Source organism: Panthera pardus, unplaced genomic scaffold (assembly GCF_024362965.1).
Source record: "Panthera pardus isolate Hobbes unplaced genomic scaffold, ASM2436296v1 HiC_scaffold_10, whole genome shotgun sequence".
Taxonomy (NCBI): Eukaryota; Metazoa; Chordata; class Mammalia; order Carnivora; family Felidae; genus Panthera; species Panthera pardus.
In genome coordinates this window covers 68,180,138-68,196,300 of record NW_026526655.1, presented here as the reverse complement: position 1 = coordinate 68,196,300, position 16,163 = coordinate 68,180,138, and the positions used below count along the sequence as shown (strand labels likewise).

The following is a 16,163-nucleotide window of genomic DNA, read 5'->3' as shown; positions in this document are numbered from 1 at the left end:
AAAGACTGATGCCAGGTAAACTTCAATCCAGCAGGCAAACAAAAAAAAAGGTAGTTAAGTGGGTAGCATTGAAGGTCTCTTTTCTCTAATAATTAGAGATTTAAGAAGACTTCTATGCTTAACAAAATATTTAGCATCGACATGGAAAAATCCTCATCAAACGCCTTTATGATAAAAATGACACTCTTCCCATACCTCCAATGTGCCATACAATTTTCAAAATTCTCTAAGTTAGAATATCTACTTTCCGGGGATATTTTGTTCTACATAATTTAAAATAAACATAGTGTTGTGTTTGTGGGCTTCCAATGGCTTCTGGAAAATATGCACCCCACTTCTAACCTCAGGAAAACAAAGCACCCATATCAGTATCTGAAATCCACTAGATATGGGGTAAAGAGTGCCCCCATATCCGAAACTGTTGAGCACAACTGCTTGAAGCACTTAATACGTTTACGATTCATGACTGGATGCAGTCAAGTACTAATCTTACACAAAATAGATTTTGGTCTGATGATAGACATGAATGGAGGGTCCAGAGAAAAACTGCACCTAAAATAAAATGAAACCTACCAAAGAAATTTACAATAAAACCTTAATTGGCATGTCTACCAATTAGTCAGCTTGTGTAGTCCCACTTCTGTTGGCAAGTGGAGGTTTGCAAATGGTGCCCATGGGCGTAATATCTAGAAGCTCCGAGGTTAGTAAGAGTGTTTCCCATACTGCTACTAGCTGTCATTAGATGCGTTTGTGGAAACTTGGCTATTGGTCAGGGACTTTTCCTGTGTAATCATGATGCAACTTCTGTTTCCAAGTCCACGGACCTAACAAGGAGGCGTCACTGCATGTCAGTTGTCTGTCAGCAATGCAATTTGCAGGAGTAAAGATGAGCCAGCCATTGGATTGCCCCCTCATCCATTCTTCTTGATAGTGAATTTGCCTTAAAGTCAAACTTGCCTGGTTTGACTTCAAGGCTCACAACAGCAGGAGTTTAAAAAGACAGAGTTCTTTTTCTTCAAGTCGTCTCATAGTGTCAGAAACATTTACAATTAAAAGAGTGTGAAACAAATGGTGTGGGTCAACCAACAGCCTACCTTTACGGAACACCTTGACCATCACAAACCGATCATGTTCTGTCATATTGTGAAGAGAAGCTTTGAAGATTTTATACTTCCGTTAGTGTCTTGTCCTTTTCAGCTGAGGTGTTTTCCCCCGCGGAGAACAAATTCCCTCTTATTTCATTCACTGCAGAGTTAAGGCAATATGGTAGAATGTAAGTAGCCCTGGAACAGAAGACACAAGTTCTACGTCCTCATTTCTCTACTTTTTATGAGACAATACGCAGATAATTTCCCCTCTCTATGCCACAGTTTATCTGTCGAGTTCTTCCCTGGCCTTTCCAGAGATATTTCGAGGGGAACAGAAATATCGAGGGGTTGGCCCCAGTGAAGACAATGGATAGTTTACATTTTGTGTTACAGGGACAGTAGAATATATAAGATGGGTGGAATCGGAGGTAAAAGCCTGAAAATGTTAAGAAGAACCCAATGATTTGCCTAAAAATACATTTGATCAAGTCATTAGTATTTCTGTTATCAAAATTTTTCCGGAACAGGATGAGTAGCAGGAGATTGGCTAAAGTTGCATGTTTTAAAATTGGGTGTTGCCCAGAAGTCAAGAGAAGCTATACAAAATACATGATGCTAAACACTTCAGGTGCTGTCAATAAACCAAAAACAAAACTTGGCTCACTTAAAACTACAGCTCAAACAATCCACATGAAGAAAATGAAAGATAATTGTTTCTGTTTTAGGCCATGATGGTGTCATTTAGCAGAGGTATGCTGAAACCTAACACTAAATAATGCCCTTATGGCATAAAAGAATATATAGTCCTCTTACCAGACTAAGCAACTTATTCTTTTAATGTTATCTGACAACTATTTTGATTTTTAAAGTGAATATGGAAAGAGTCATTCTAAAATAAGCTTTCAATGTATAGGGGAAAGCTTGTACGTCCTTAGAGATTTACAAATACTGCATGAGAACTTGAACGTCTCCTCCCTCCCTCCGTGGACCCTCACATTGCAGACTCAGAACACTTTGAGAAAGGCCTAGATGGGGGAAGGGGCATGGAATTCTTTTAACAGCATTTCCAGGATTTTTCAGTGACTCATAGTTCTAGGCATTCATGTGAATTCCCAACTTGCATTTTAAACTTTACAATCATTTAAAAAGAGAATCCCTTCCAACTTTTGATGATAATGAGATCAAAACTTCCTCATAGAGAGCTTTAAAATAGTGTTAGTCTTTGCATCCCTTCAACCCACCCCTATATATGGCTCTTTTCCATTGCATTGTTAGTGGAACTATTTCATGAATTTCAGAGAGGAAGAACGTGATAGATTTGGGATGCTGAACATCGACAATGCTGAACAGCAAACTGGAATTTGGGCCCCATCCTTAGGAGGTTCCACAGTGATTCATGCATTTCAGCTTGTTCTTGGTTGTCTTGATCTGATTTTTCTATTGTACTGTGTTGGTCAGCTTTGCTGCGCTAATAAGCATCCCCTTCATGACAGTGGCTTGAACATCAAACATGTGTTTTCATTCACATTACATGTATGTTTCTGGAAAGCTCATTTGGGCTCTACATGTCTCCTCATTCTGGGACCCAAGCTGATGAAATAGCTCCTAAGTGGAAACACAAATTTCCTCTTAAATATTCTGCTCCAATATGACATTTAGCAGGTCTCTTCATATTCTATTGCTCAAAATATGTCTTAAAGCCAAATCCAAAATCACAGAGGCAGGATTAATGACTTTTCCCACAAAATGAATTAAAAGTTTTATAGAAAAGGAAGGAGTGAATGATAGTAAATTATAATTCAACACACCACAGTATTATAAGAGGTGTGAATCTTAATTTTCAAACTCAAGTGTGCAAGAAATATAATTTTCTTTAACATCTCCAATAAAATGTCATCTTTATCTTTAAGCCTCCAGCCACTGAGCTAAGAAGACTTAATCAGTTTTTTCTGGTTCTTCCTATTCTGATCCCACTCCAGATTAAGCCCCAGTCCTTAATCTTACACTATGCCAAGGTTTTAGGCAGACTATAGGCCTCATTCATTTGTGCATCTAGGATGTGGCTGAGTCATCAGGTGTATAGGACTCCTTCAGGTTTTTCAGCTCTTGGCAACTTAAAAAAAATTTTTTTTAAATATTTATTTATTTATTTTGAGAGAGAGAGAGCGGGGGAGGGGCAAAGAGAGGGAGAGAGAGAATCTTAAGCAGGATCCGTGCTATCAGCATGGAGCCCTGTGCAGGCCTTGATCTCACAAACCATGAGATCATAACCTGAACCGAAATCAAGAGTCGGACACTTAACCAACTGAGTCACCCAGGTGCCCTATCCTTTGGCAACTTTTACGTCAAACTTTGGGCATGGGTATTTTGTGAATTTGCCTACGGCCCTGCTTACCTAGACACACCATGAAAGCATTTCATCCCCAGGGTCTTGCCATCATCATCATTGGTTTCTTTCAAGAAACAAGGTGCAAGCCATTCTGCTCCCAGATCCAATGAAATGTTCAGTTCTTGCAGCACCCCTGAAACCACTCGAACGTTAAGTTGAACAAAAATCAAAATGGCGGCACTAAGGCTTTCCCGAGGCTCGGTTTTAAACTAAGTAACATTTTTCCTCTCTTCTGCAAACCTTACCCTTCCCTTTTTAGACTTCTGTTTCAGGAACCTGATACCACCTTAAAGACACAAGGAACAAGGCTGTCAGTGCATACACAACTCCTTTAGAAATTTGGCTAGATCCTATATTTCCCTATAACCCACCCTAGCCCTTGGGTGGGGTTGGGGTGGTGAGGATTGCCTCAGCCTGCTGCAGCCTCCATTGTCCTGCAAAGCAATAAAGCTATTGTTCCTTTTTTATCCCAAACTCTGTCTTCACGTTCTATTTTGGTTTCAAAACACAGAGGTACGTTTTCAACACCACCACCTGTATCTTTGGTCTAGAAGTAAATACAGATTACCCCTGCCTTCCGATCCACAGGTTTCTTTGTTTCTGTCTTAGTCTGGATTCTTTCAGGATCAGACCTTGAAACAAAGATGTAAATTCAAGGAGTTTATTGGGAAGTGTGGAAAACACTAGCGGGTATGACGGAGAAACAGAATACAGGAAAAAGAAGATGGTAGTGTACATGCTGTTAAGCCCATGGAAGATTGGAGTTTCATCTTACATGGAAATGCTGACAAAAAAGTATTCCACCTGAGGAGGAGAGAGGGAACTGTGGTATTTATCCACTAACTGGAGAGATTCGGTGATATGCTTAGAAGTGAAATGGAAACCCACAGCTAAACCAATGACTCTCAAGGGTTCCTGGGGCAGGCTGATTTCTCTGTTGATTCCTCCTCTTTGTGGATCAGTAAGGCTTCCAGTATTCTGGGGAAGCAAGCCTTAGGGGGCAAAGATGCAGATTCGGCAGTTCCTATGTAACAGGATTCCCTCACGAGTCGTGACACCGAGGCCTTTCTCTCCAAGAAGCAGCTTTATTCATGCCAGCATGGCTCAGTTGGGTCTGTACCCAAAGAACTGAGCCCCAGACGCCATGTAGTGTAGTTTTTTATACATTTTCTACTTCTTTGTCTCCCATATATGGTAACACACAAACATGAAGTCTGATTATGTGGTCTCTTGTTACAAGGTCCTGAGGGATGTTGTCATGTATGCATATAGCCAGGTTGCCTTGAGGGTTTTTTTTTTCTTTCCTTAAGGTGGGGACCCTACTATACCTAGTCAACTAAAGTTCCTTCCAAGGGTGAAGGATAAGGACAGGAAAAATACTTCTGGCACAGCTTGCGGGACCTTCTTTTCAAACCTTGGGAAAGCCATTTTTCTTCCTCTTTTGGACTGAGACCATCTACCTACAGTCACAAACTCTCCTTGTTTTGGCCTTAGGCTTTTGTCAGTAAAACAAGGCAGATTCATAAGCTAATTTCTTTTATTGTCCAGCTGCTTCCTCCCCCACCCCCCCCCACCCCCGCCAATCCTCACCCCAAGGCCACCCTCCAATCCTTAGATGTCCGCCCTGGGAAAAGAAAAGGGATGTACCTGAGTAAGAAAGACAGAATGAAAGACACAGAACAAAAAGTATAGGTTGGGGCGCCAGGGTGGCTCAGTCAGTTAAGCATCAGGATTCGGCTCAGATCTTGCAATTCTGTGAGTTCAAGCCCCACATCAAGCTCTCTGCTGTCAGCATGGAGCCAGCTTTGGATCCTCTGTCTTCCTCTTCCTGCCCTTCTCCCACTTGCAAGTGCACTCACTCTATCAAAAGTAAATAAACATTAAAGAAAAAAAGTAATATAGGTGAACATCTCAAAGTTGTATTGTTGTTGTCACCTTAAACCTCTGCAGAGTTATAATGTGAGAGAGTTAAGTCTTTGGTGGACTGATTGCTAATAGCCACCTAGTTTCTCAGTGGCTTCGCACAACACAGATCTATTTCTTGTTCACAGAACAATCTGTTGCAAGTCTTGTGGGGGCCCAGGTGGTGAAGACTGTGCACCAGGCACTCAGGGACCCGGGCCCATCCCATCTGGTGATTCTATCTCTAGGTGCTCATAGGTATCTCTAGTCATTTTTAAATTGTGAAAGAATATGGAGGATGATGCCTGGGAGACTTTTAAGGACAAATATGAATTGGAGTTCATTATTTCGGCCTACATTCTATTGGTTGAACTTCGGTCATAAGGCTGGGAAATCCAGTTTATCTAAATATTTAAGGGAAAAGGGGAGACACAACAGTAAGTGACGAGGCAATCTTTGTCATGGTGTGCAAAATAATTTAAGAGAAAAAGCATGAACTAGGGATATGAAGATATTATTTGTATTTATTCACTCACTATCTCTGTGACTCCCAACCTAGTTACTTCATCTGTAGCCCTCACCTATTGACCTGTACAACAGTGACAATCATATGTGTCCTGCTTTAGACTCAAAGGGGCATCAGATATCACTGAGTTTGGCATCTTTCTCTAAGTCTACACTTAGAGAAATGTAAGTGTCTACACCAGACACTAAGCAATGTCTGGTGTAGAAGGGCCTTGGGGTCTGCATTTTATAATTATTCCAAGTAGTTCTCTATACAAAAGTTGGAGATCCACTGACTTTGTTTAAAACTTTTCATTTTGCAGCTAAAGAAATCATAGCTCAGAGCAATGTAGGAGAACTCATCAGACAGTTCTAGTTAGTATAGACTAAAGCTGAAATCTCTGCGTTACTATCCAATGTTTTTTTCCTTTTTTTTTTCCTAAACCACTCTATCCGGTGAAGATATTTTTGAGGATCAGATCACATAATGAATGTAAACACATTTCCTTTGAACTATAACTCATCGTATTGAAAACGTTACTTAATTTTGTAGCCAGTGGTCAGAAAACACCCTCTTTAGTGTTTATCTAGTTTTTGAAAATATTATTCAGCATTTATGAAAGATTAGAAACAATATGTGGCAACATTGGTTTCATTCTTGAACTTTAGAATTTACCTATTATTTTTAAACAATTGTTTCATTTCTAAAATGTGCTCTAGACCGAGGCAGCCATGCTCGGATGTGTTTCTGTATGTCTGGTATCCACCTCCAGCTCATCTTAACCAGGCCCTGTCTATCCAAATTGTGGGCTTGCTTAGAATTCCTACAACACCTGCCTCTGTCTGTTGCTGGTCTTAAGTGGGCAACCTGCCATTCAGTAAAACATCCTGGGCTTAATATGGCTGCCCATCCCTTCCTCGGGGCCAAAGTGTTTTGGTGTTTTCTTTTTTCTACTTTTTATGGTACATAAAAAAGGTGTTTCCTTCTACCTCTTCCCCAGAAGCAGTGCATTTCTGCCTGGGTGTTAGAAGCTGCAGGTCAGAGGGTCTGCTGCTCCCCATCCCAGTGGTGGATGGCTTTTCCTTCCTACTAGCAGTGGGTCTAGTGAAGTAAGAAAGGCTTTGTGCCTGTTCCATAGCAGCTGCTGATTGTCTCTGACATACAGCATCTTTTGCTTTCATCTGGAGTCTTGTGAACACTTAATGGAGTCCCATGGACTTATGATAAAGTATGAATTTTCCTTCATACTTTAGTATGGGATTCCTAGCTATTTCAAGCTATATTCTAGTTTATAGTTGGCCTTCAACAATTCATTAAAATTTTAACTTCTTGGACCTATTGTATGGCCTCCACCTTTCCCATTCAGGTGAAATTCGTGTGTGTGTGTGTGTGTGTGCCTCCTTTGAGGAGTTGTCACTCTGGAATTCAGTTTGCTTGGTTGTTTCCTGAACTCAGCTCTCTCTGATGGACTTAGGGAAAATTATAGTTTTGTAGATTATCCAGACTTTTTGTGTTATTAATGTGAGATCAATATTCTCTTTGGCTGAGCACATGCAAAATTCCCCTTATATCCTGTATTATTTAATTGTGGTATTTAGTTGTCTGAATGGCTCTGGAAACCATTTGGCTCGAGGAAACTATAGAATACACGTATATGTATCATGACCAGTTATGAATCTAAAAAGTCATCACTGTGGCTTGTTCAGAAAGACTGCCCATTGCTTCTCACCATCCTAGGCCTACACAGGAGTTCTATTCTAAACCAGACCAATCCTAGTCTAAACCAGACCATTGCACATCATTGCAAATCTCTGGGCTTAGTGATCTGCTCTGGAGCTGTAGGGTCTAATTGTATAATCTGGGCTCAGGGAAGTGAATTGTGGCCTGCCTAGCTTTGCAATATACTAGGTTCTAATTTTTGAAGCTTATACAGACATGCCCCAGATCAAGTCTGGTTTCTTCTAGGCCCAAAGTAGCCTTTGTAGTAATGGGGTACTTCATATGATGTTGCCTAAGTCTTAAAGATATAAAAGAAGTGACTCATTAAATTTGCAAACCATAGCGAGCACCCACAGACCCAGCATGAGACTTGGACTAGACGTAAGCTGGTGGGTCACAAGACTATGGCATTAGCAGGCAGCCACAAGGTGGTCTATGACTCCTAATGAATGCTGTTGGGCCTATTATGCCCCCAAATGACATAATTCCTTACAGAAAAGGAAAGGGGTGTTCGGCCTCAGCCCTTGACTTTACCATATGATCTTTTGTAGTCTCAGTGTTCTCATCTGTAAAGTGGGAAGGATAATGGTAATAACACTTATCTTCTAATGTTATACGAAGATTAAATGAGTTAGTTCATGTGAAACATTTATGAGAGTACCTAGCATATGTTAAGCCTTCAATAAGTAAAATTTGGTGTCAAGCACAATGCTAATAATTATTCCTTAAGATTTGACATTTTCTAGTTTCCCATAGCTTGCTTTACTGCTATATTCTTTCTGCTTTCCGATCTACTATAAGGACACAACTCTTCAATTTCTGCACCTTTTTTTATCCTAAGTAATTTTTAAAAAGAAATTTCAAAAACAATTATCTATGAAGTTATTGACAACTAGATTTATTGTTCACTATTCGGTTTAAATCCTTGCTAAGACTGTTACCAAGAAAGTGAGTAGTGAAAATTGCATAATTTCGAAGGAAGTGGAATGAGGTATACTTCCTATAGCAAATATACATTATTTGTTTCATTTCAGTTGAAAATATCTCCTTTAAAGAATAGTCTATGAATCTCTTTTAAATAATGAGATACTTTATAAGCCAAGACAGACAAAATATATTAATTTAAAAGCGATTTTATCAAACAGTAAAATCTGTTAAACTGCATAGTATTAAAATCAGATACTACTATAGCTGGAAGCTATATAGATGCTAACATTTTAGCTAAGAAAGAAAAGAAAAGAAACATTTGTGTCAGGTAAGTAATAAATGAATTATAAATGAATGTTGAAGAATAAGGATAGCAAAACACTTTCTGATACACAAAATATAGTTGCAAACACTTTTTGCTATTTCCTAAAATGACGTCCTGGTCAAAAATATTGCTGATCACTACTCTTGTGTCTCTGAAATTTTCTTAGGAATTTTTGGTGTTATTAACACAACAGAATTCAAGGCCATACAACTGGATCATTTCTGGAATGAGTGAAACCACTTGGTAATTTCATACAATTCAATGACCGATCATTTGTTCCTTCATTCATTTATCAAACAAGTCCTATGTGAAAGTTATGGGCACTGTGTTAAGGGTATAAAAAGAGGACTGAGATGCATTCCAAGGAATGATCTCACACAAATAATGGGCGCACCAGCAAAGGAGTGAAGCATCAACAAAAAAACACAGGAAGTGTGGTAAGAATTTGAATGGTTCAGAAATACACACAAGTTTCTATTGAGAGATAGGAGCACACTGAATTAATTTAATTATCAGAGCTGAATATTTTATTTCTTTCAGTTATAAAGCCAGTCTATTTTTATAACTGCCCTCTAAACATGAATTAGACAATAAGACTGAAAAATAGACTTCTTATAAATGGACAATGGAGAAAAGGAGGTAAACTTTTTGGTGAAGGTCCTGTCTTCACGATTCCCAGTTAAGAGACAACATTATGAAAAACTGGGAGATCTTTTAAAACTAGGGTTTCCTTTCAGTATCCTTAGATGGCTTTGTAAAAAAAAAGAAAGAAAAAGAAAAGAAAAAAAAAAAAAGCTTGGTCCTACATTAGTGAACATAGAAAATTGAGATTCTTTTGTAAGATCTGGAACTGCTGTATAAGATAATAGTAAATGTATTTTACTTTTTAAATATTTCCAGCGAAGGTTTTCATGAGCTTCATGTGTAATAATAACCATGCAAAGAATGCATTTTAGTGAAACAAGAAACAACTCAACTCTTGGGATTGTTTCAGTAGCCAGTGAGAGGAACCTGCGTTCAAAAGTCACAGGAATTTAGGCTGAGAAAATGCTGCTTGTCACACATTTAAAATGCACACAACAGCAAAGGAAGTTGAAGGAAATTTAAGAGTTGAGGTTTGAAACAACGAAGGTTGTGTTTGATCACAACGAAGGCATAGAGTATGAACCAGACTTTTTCAGTCGTTGAAACACTAGACAAGGAGAGGCCTGGGATCTTTAAATTTGCAAAAGTAGATTGTTTCAAGAAATGCTGTGTTTTGAGACAAATTTAATCAGGAATGTTTAACTGGCAGAAATATTTTTACTTCTATTAATGTATTTAGAGATATTGAAATTCAAATTTGAGTTGCATCCTTTCTTGCTTGGATATTTGCTCTTAATTAAAACACTTTCTATCCCTTAATCCGTTCTACCCTTTAGCTTTTTTGCTATATATGAAGTTCTAAATCACGTAGAATTAGTGAGAATGTAAACTGCCTTTTATAATGGCTTTATTTTCATATTATTAAAATCTTATTAAAATGTAGAAATGTTAAAATATTAAGTGACTGTAATATGTGCTGCCAATATTAATTTTGGAGGGTTTAATTTTTGAGATGGATATTAATTGCTCTGAAGATTAAAGTGTTATTCTTTGATGTTTCTGGAATATATTCATCCCTTGAGATATGCCATTACACACCTTTCTTTCCCAGAAATTTTGCATTTAGGGACATGAGAGTTAAATTTACATAGTTCACTATTTTTTTTTCATTTTATTACTCTTAAATTTAAACATGTTCTGCTACTCCAACAAAATTTCTGTGGCTTCACAGAAATATTAAACATTAAAGGACAAAGTTAATTCAAAACATGGCTGTAATGTACTTATGATGTGCTCAAGAATGCCTTAGGACTAACTCAGAAAACAAATAAAGTAAAATGTTCTCATTCTCAGATTATTGACAATATTAACAATAAGATGATTTTCATGTGATAATTATCAGAATGATTGATACTCATAAAAATGAAGTCATACGAAGGGAAAAAGTTCTGCAGACTAGAATGTTTGGCAAACTGTGATGTGCAACCTGAAGGAAAAGGTAGCATTTAGATTGGAGAAGACATTCCAAAACAGGAGATTCAGCAAGAGTTTTGTGAAGGGAGTTTATTTCTGGGATAGTGAGAAGCAGGTAACCATGTTGGATGGGTAATTTAGAGTCAAATTCTGGAGGGCCATAATGGAAGCCAACAGAGGAAAGAAGGAGAAGTTGATTAACAGGAAAAAAATGCCATGTAAAGGTCGAGGAAAATTTGGACTGAGATGGGGCCACTGAATTAGGTGAACTCCAGAGTGAAGTTTCAAAAGAGCATTAAGAATCGAAGCCACATTATAGAAGTCTAAGAAGAAAAACAGTTATGATAAATGGTGGCAGCAGGAATAGCCCACTCATCTGAGGAAAAGGAAAATTAGGGTCAAGGAAAGTTGTAGAGTAAGTGTCTGTGTGTGTGTTCAGGATAGATAACACATTCTATAAAATGTGATCAAATGAAAATAAAATATCTAGCATGAATACATGGAATCTAGTATGCTTCTCAGGTACAGTGAATGAGTAGAATTATGTGATTAATTGCATTCGATAAATTTAATATCACAAATTCCTTTGGCACACAAACGGCCTCGTGTGTCCTCGTGTTTGAGGGATATATTTTCGATAGATGGCAAAATGCAGATTCCTGTTTTCCTGCAACAGGTAAGTGCCAGGAATGACAACGTGCCGCTCACCTGAGCAACCCTGAGCCATGGTGGGACAAACAGTGCGGGGACTAGCCTGCTAACCAAGCAGTTCTGTGTAAGCATCTTTCCGCTCAGGTTCTGTGGGACTGAGGTGTGTGAAAACTCACTGCTCCCATCCTTAGAATGTAGAGTACCTATTGTATAGGGTATTTGTCATTTTCAGTCTGTTTATAATCTTTTGTTCCATTTAGGGAAGGCTCCTTTTGACTGGAGGTGGTTAATCAGTAGTCTTTATTATCCTGCACCTCACCTCCATCTGCCACACACACACACACACACACCACACAACACACACACACACACACACACACACACACACACACACTCCTAACACACAAGTTATCATCTGATCGAGGTTTGCCAATCAGATTCACCATACCCCTGGTCATAGTGATGGGTGATCAGGTCAGGGTCAATGGGCATGTGACCAGACCAGGGCAATCCGAGTATCCCCAGGGCTTTGACTCTTGACGGCTACAGGAAAGGAGTATACTTTTATTTTCTCTGAGATTGCTAGGCTTAAAGGACAAATAAACCTAGACCTGCCAATTATTTTTGCAATCACATCAGAGAAACATTCCTGGGAACAAAGCCCGCTCAGAAAAAGCAGAGCTGAGAGATAGAGAAGGACAGAACCCTGATGAAATTGGTTTAAGTTCCAGGATCCACTTATGGTTCTATTTCTGTTATGTAAGCCAGAACATTCTTTTTCTTTTCCTCACTTCGTTGTTATTTGCTACTTTTCCTCAGTTCATTGTTATGATGCAACTCCTGAGAATAGTTGGTCAAAATGTAAGGAGAAAAGGTATGAGCAGGAGAATTATAACTATTCCCTTCTCCGAGTATCTAGACCTCTTTAATATTCATTTCTGTAAGAAACGCGCACTTCACTTCCTCCAATGTGTTATGGCCTTTCATGTACTTATTTTTATTTCTGGTACTAGAATGTGGACTTCTTGAGAGCAGGGATAGTTTCTGCTGTTTGTTTGTTTGTTTTCTGCCATTCTGTTGTGTGGCAGACCCTATAACTCAGTAGCCCTCAGGCGCCTCAAGCTTTTCCCCTTGTTCATCTCCCACTGCAGAGACTGGCAAAGGCCAGATATTCACTTTCTGAGAAAGTGCTACTGCTAAGACTGATAGTGTGTTTCAATTCTGCTCATTGAGGTATAAGTAGAAATGTGCTGAGAAAGATGGTTTATTTTCCAAGAAAAGTTCTGTTTTTGCCATTACTTCTTTCTTTGTGCTTGGAACGTGGATGTGCAAAAAGACAGTGTCTTGAGCTGCAGCAGCCATGTTGTGATAAGGAGGCATGAGCATGAGGGAAACAAAAAGCCAACTTGCTTAAAATAAAAATTGTACCATGCCTGAAACTACCTGCATTCAAACTTATTTTTACTCGATCAAGTTTAGAATACATAGGCCCATGTTTATCTAGACCTTAGCTTAACAAGTTAGTGATTATGTACCAAACTTCTTGTTTCCTGAATGATCCATCAACTTCAATCTAGACGTTAATGTCTATGAATCTCTAATTTTGAGGCTGGCAAAATTTTGTGTTGGAAAGCACATAAGCATTAAAATCAGAGGAGGTGAGCTGATTTCTATTCTCGGCAGATTACTAACTGTATGATAGGACCTTATAAAAGTCACCGATTATGAATTTCTGCTTCTTTTTATTATAGTGGCGATAAATTATATTTCTTAGGTGCTTCACAGTTTGGCATAAGGATTTAGTTGGAAAATGTATGTGAATATATTTTATAAGATGTAAGATGCTAAACAAATGTTAATTACACATTTTTAATTTAATTTCTTCATGCAGAACTGTAGATATGTAGATTTAGTTGGAAAATGTATGTGAATATATTTTATAAGATGTAAGATGCTAAACAAATGTTAATTACATATTTTTAATTTAATTTCTTCATGCAGAACTATAGGTATGTCTTATCCTTCATGCAGAACTGTAGATATGGTAAGCAGCAAAGATTCCCTAAGAGAATATTATTAATAACTTATTTTGCATAAACTTAGTTATAAAGTAACATTATATTTAAGTTAAAATACTTTCCACTGTGTGAAGATCATGCACTATTTTGTTTGTAAATCATATACTTATGACGGCCTGTTTATGTTCATCCTCCACGATGACGAAGGAACAAAAGAAATGCCTGGAAATGTTTTATTCGTAATGCCATAAAAGCCCAGATTCAGTGTGGTTATTTCAACAGAGCAGAAGTGCTAACATTTTAAAGTTAAGCATTGAAGAAACCGCACACTATTTTGATACTGTTACTTGAAAAGTAATATGGCAGAGCCTTTGACTATGTCTAGAATAATACCTGGAGAATCCAGCATCTGTGTAAAATTTCATAGGATCAGCTGTTTAAACGTCAGCCTGATTAAATATCAATACATGTTTTGCAAGCATTGTAAATTTTACCCTATTATTGTCTCGTAACATAATTTTCCACTAGTAAACAGATTTTCCTGAAAGCAGCCAAATTATCGTGTATCATGTCCTCATCCCAAAATGTAAGGGTGTTCTACCAAAACACTCCAGGGAAAATAGCAAGTTTCCATCTGCCTTGTCCTGCGTACCAAAGATCAGAAAGTTCACCTGGCTGGTTTTAAAATAGCCTCATTCCAACAATGCAAGAGAACTTAAGCCTTTTCTTGGTCTTCTTAGTTACAAAACTTAAGCTTTTTTTCACTATGCATTATCTAAAATAAATAACACGTTAGTGTAACAAAATACAAACTCCAAAAGAACATCGTCTAGAGGGAGGCTTTTATTCTTTTTTTTTTATATTTGTATTCCAGTTTTCATATTTCCTTTTTCTACTTTAAACATTTCTTAATTCCTCCAAATATTATTATAAAAGAAAAAAGATCTTTCAACTTTGACCATTTGAATTGTAATTACCTAGTGCTCGCTACTTAGGGAAGAATACATAATAATCATAGTTGTTTTGGGTTTAAGGTACAGTATGGTTTACTTCTTAATTTAACTTGATTAGAAATGAAATAGATAGATATTGGAATACATTTGAGATGATAAGCTCCTGCAAAGTAAAGAGTGTACCTTGTCCCTCTTTTGTAACTTTCTAATAATACTAAAATACTAGTCTGACAACTAGTAATGTGGGTCAGTACTTGTTTGATTAACCTATACATCAACATCATTCAAACTTGTTAGTACATCCCAAATAAAAATCACAATTAAAAAAGCAAAAATTTGCAACATAAATATCATAGGGTGTCTTTTTTTTTTTGGTATTTTTCCTCTTTTATCTCCAGTTGGTATCAGAGAGATATAATTTTATAAATGATATTTATACCTATTAGTAGGTATAAACTCTCAAATTTTATTCACTTAACCCTGGTTGATATAAATAAGTAAATGAATAATGAGTAAACAGACTTTTTAGGGCAATGATAAAGAGTTGAGGATGAATTTTCTTCAATACTGATACTAAATTGAAAATCAATAGTGTTTTTGCCCAGAGAGGAACAAAATTAAATCAATTTCCAGACCAAATTGGTGTTGTTGTTGTTTTTTTTTAGTTCTGAAGAACTGATCTGATTTTTATTCATAAAAGAAATTTCATGTATTAAATTGTCTTTCAGTCCCTCCACTTCAATTATCCTAATAATAGGAAAATATACAGAAGGTAAACCAAACTTATTTCTATCCTAGTTAACTTTGAACTATACATACTGTTAGAATTCTAAAAGATAATATTTTCAGTGTGCATGATTTCAAAGCAACATAAATATATTTTATACAGTACGTATTTTAAAAGTTGACTGTTTTCGTACCATTCGTATGCTGTTCTGGAACAAATAGCAAAAAAGCAAACCAAAACAACAACAACAACAACAACAAAAAACACAAGAACCAAAGAAAAAGAAAAAGAAAAGAAAATGAAAAAAGAAAATTAGTGTTCTCACCAGACTGCCAAGAACTCTCCTTATGGATCCATGCAAGCCTCTAATTTTTAGCGGGTTGCTTTTATAGCTTTTGGAATGTTGCCATTGAATTTTCCCTTAATTTATTGTCAGACTGTTTCTAGTAGATTTCTCTCAGTGGTTTGCTGAACTCTCCCCAGCAAACTGCCCTCAAGTCACCTGAGCCATAGCCAGCAGAGGACTCTTATGACCCATGTCTATAGGCTGTTGAGCTCAGCTCAGGGAATTGTGCATCCTGACCGCCAGAGCTCTTCCAGGTAAGGCCAGTCCACTTCCAAAGAGTTGCTGGACCTCTCCCAGCACATTGGCACACTCTGACGGCTGGACTATTCCCAGTCAACTGGCAGAATATAATCAGTTGGCTGCTGACAATGGAAATGTAGCCCTCACTACTCAAAAGATGACACCTTTCTTCATGAGGCAATTCGGTGATACAGGGGGAAAAATGTGGCCATGGTTATAGCAAACCAGTGTTTAATGTAGAAACAGTAACTGCTTACCAGAAACCCTCAATACAACCAGTAAACAAATTTACAAATTAGAGCTGAGTTACAGATT

The 16,163-nt window shown here is 37.6% G+C and overlaps 1 long non-coding RNA gene across 1 annotated transcript in view; it reads right to left on the bottom strand.

The window, feature by feature from the left end:
* Positions 1-15,809, bottom strand: part of LOC109272093 (uncharacterized) — a 19,101-nt gene extending 3,292 nt beyond the window's left edge. Inside the window, exons 1-4 of the long non-coding RNA XR_002082284.2 lie at positions 15,588-15,809; positions 5,125-5,337; positions 3,484-3,610; positions 1,095-1,245 (exon numbers count right to left, since the gene is read on the bottom strand). This is a non-coding gene — a long non-coding RNA (uncharacterized LOC109272093). The remainder of the gene's footprint in view (positions 1-1,094; positions 1,246-3,483; positions 3,611-5,124; positions 5,338-15,587) is intronic.
* Between the last annotated feature and the right edge of the window lie 354 nt (positions 15,810-16,163).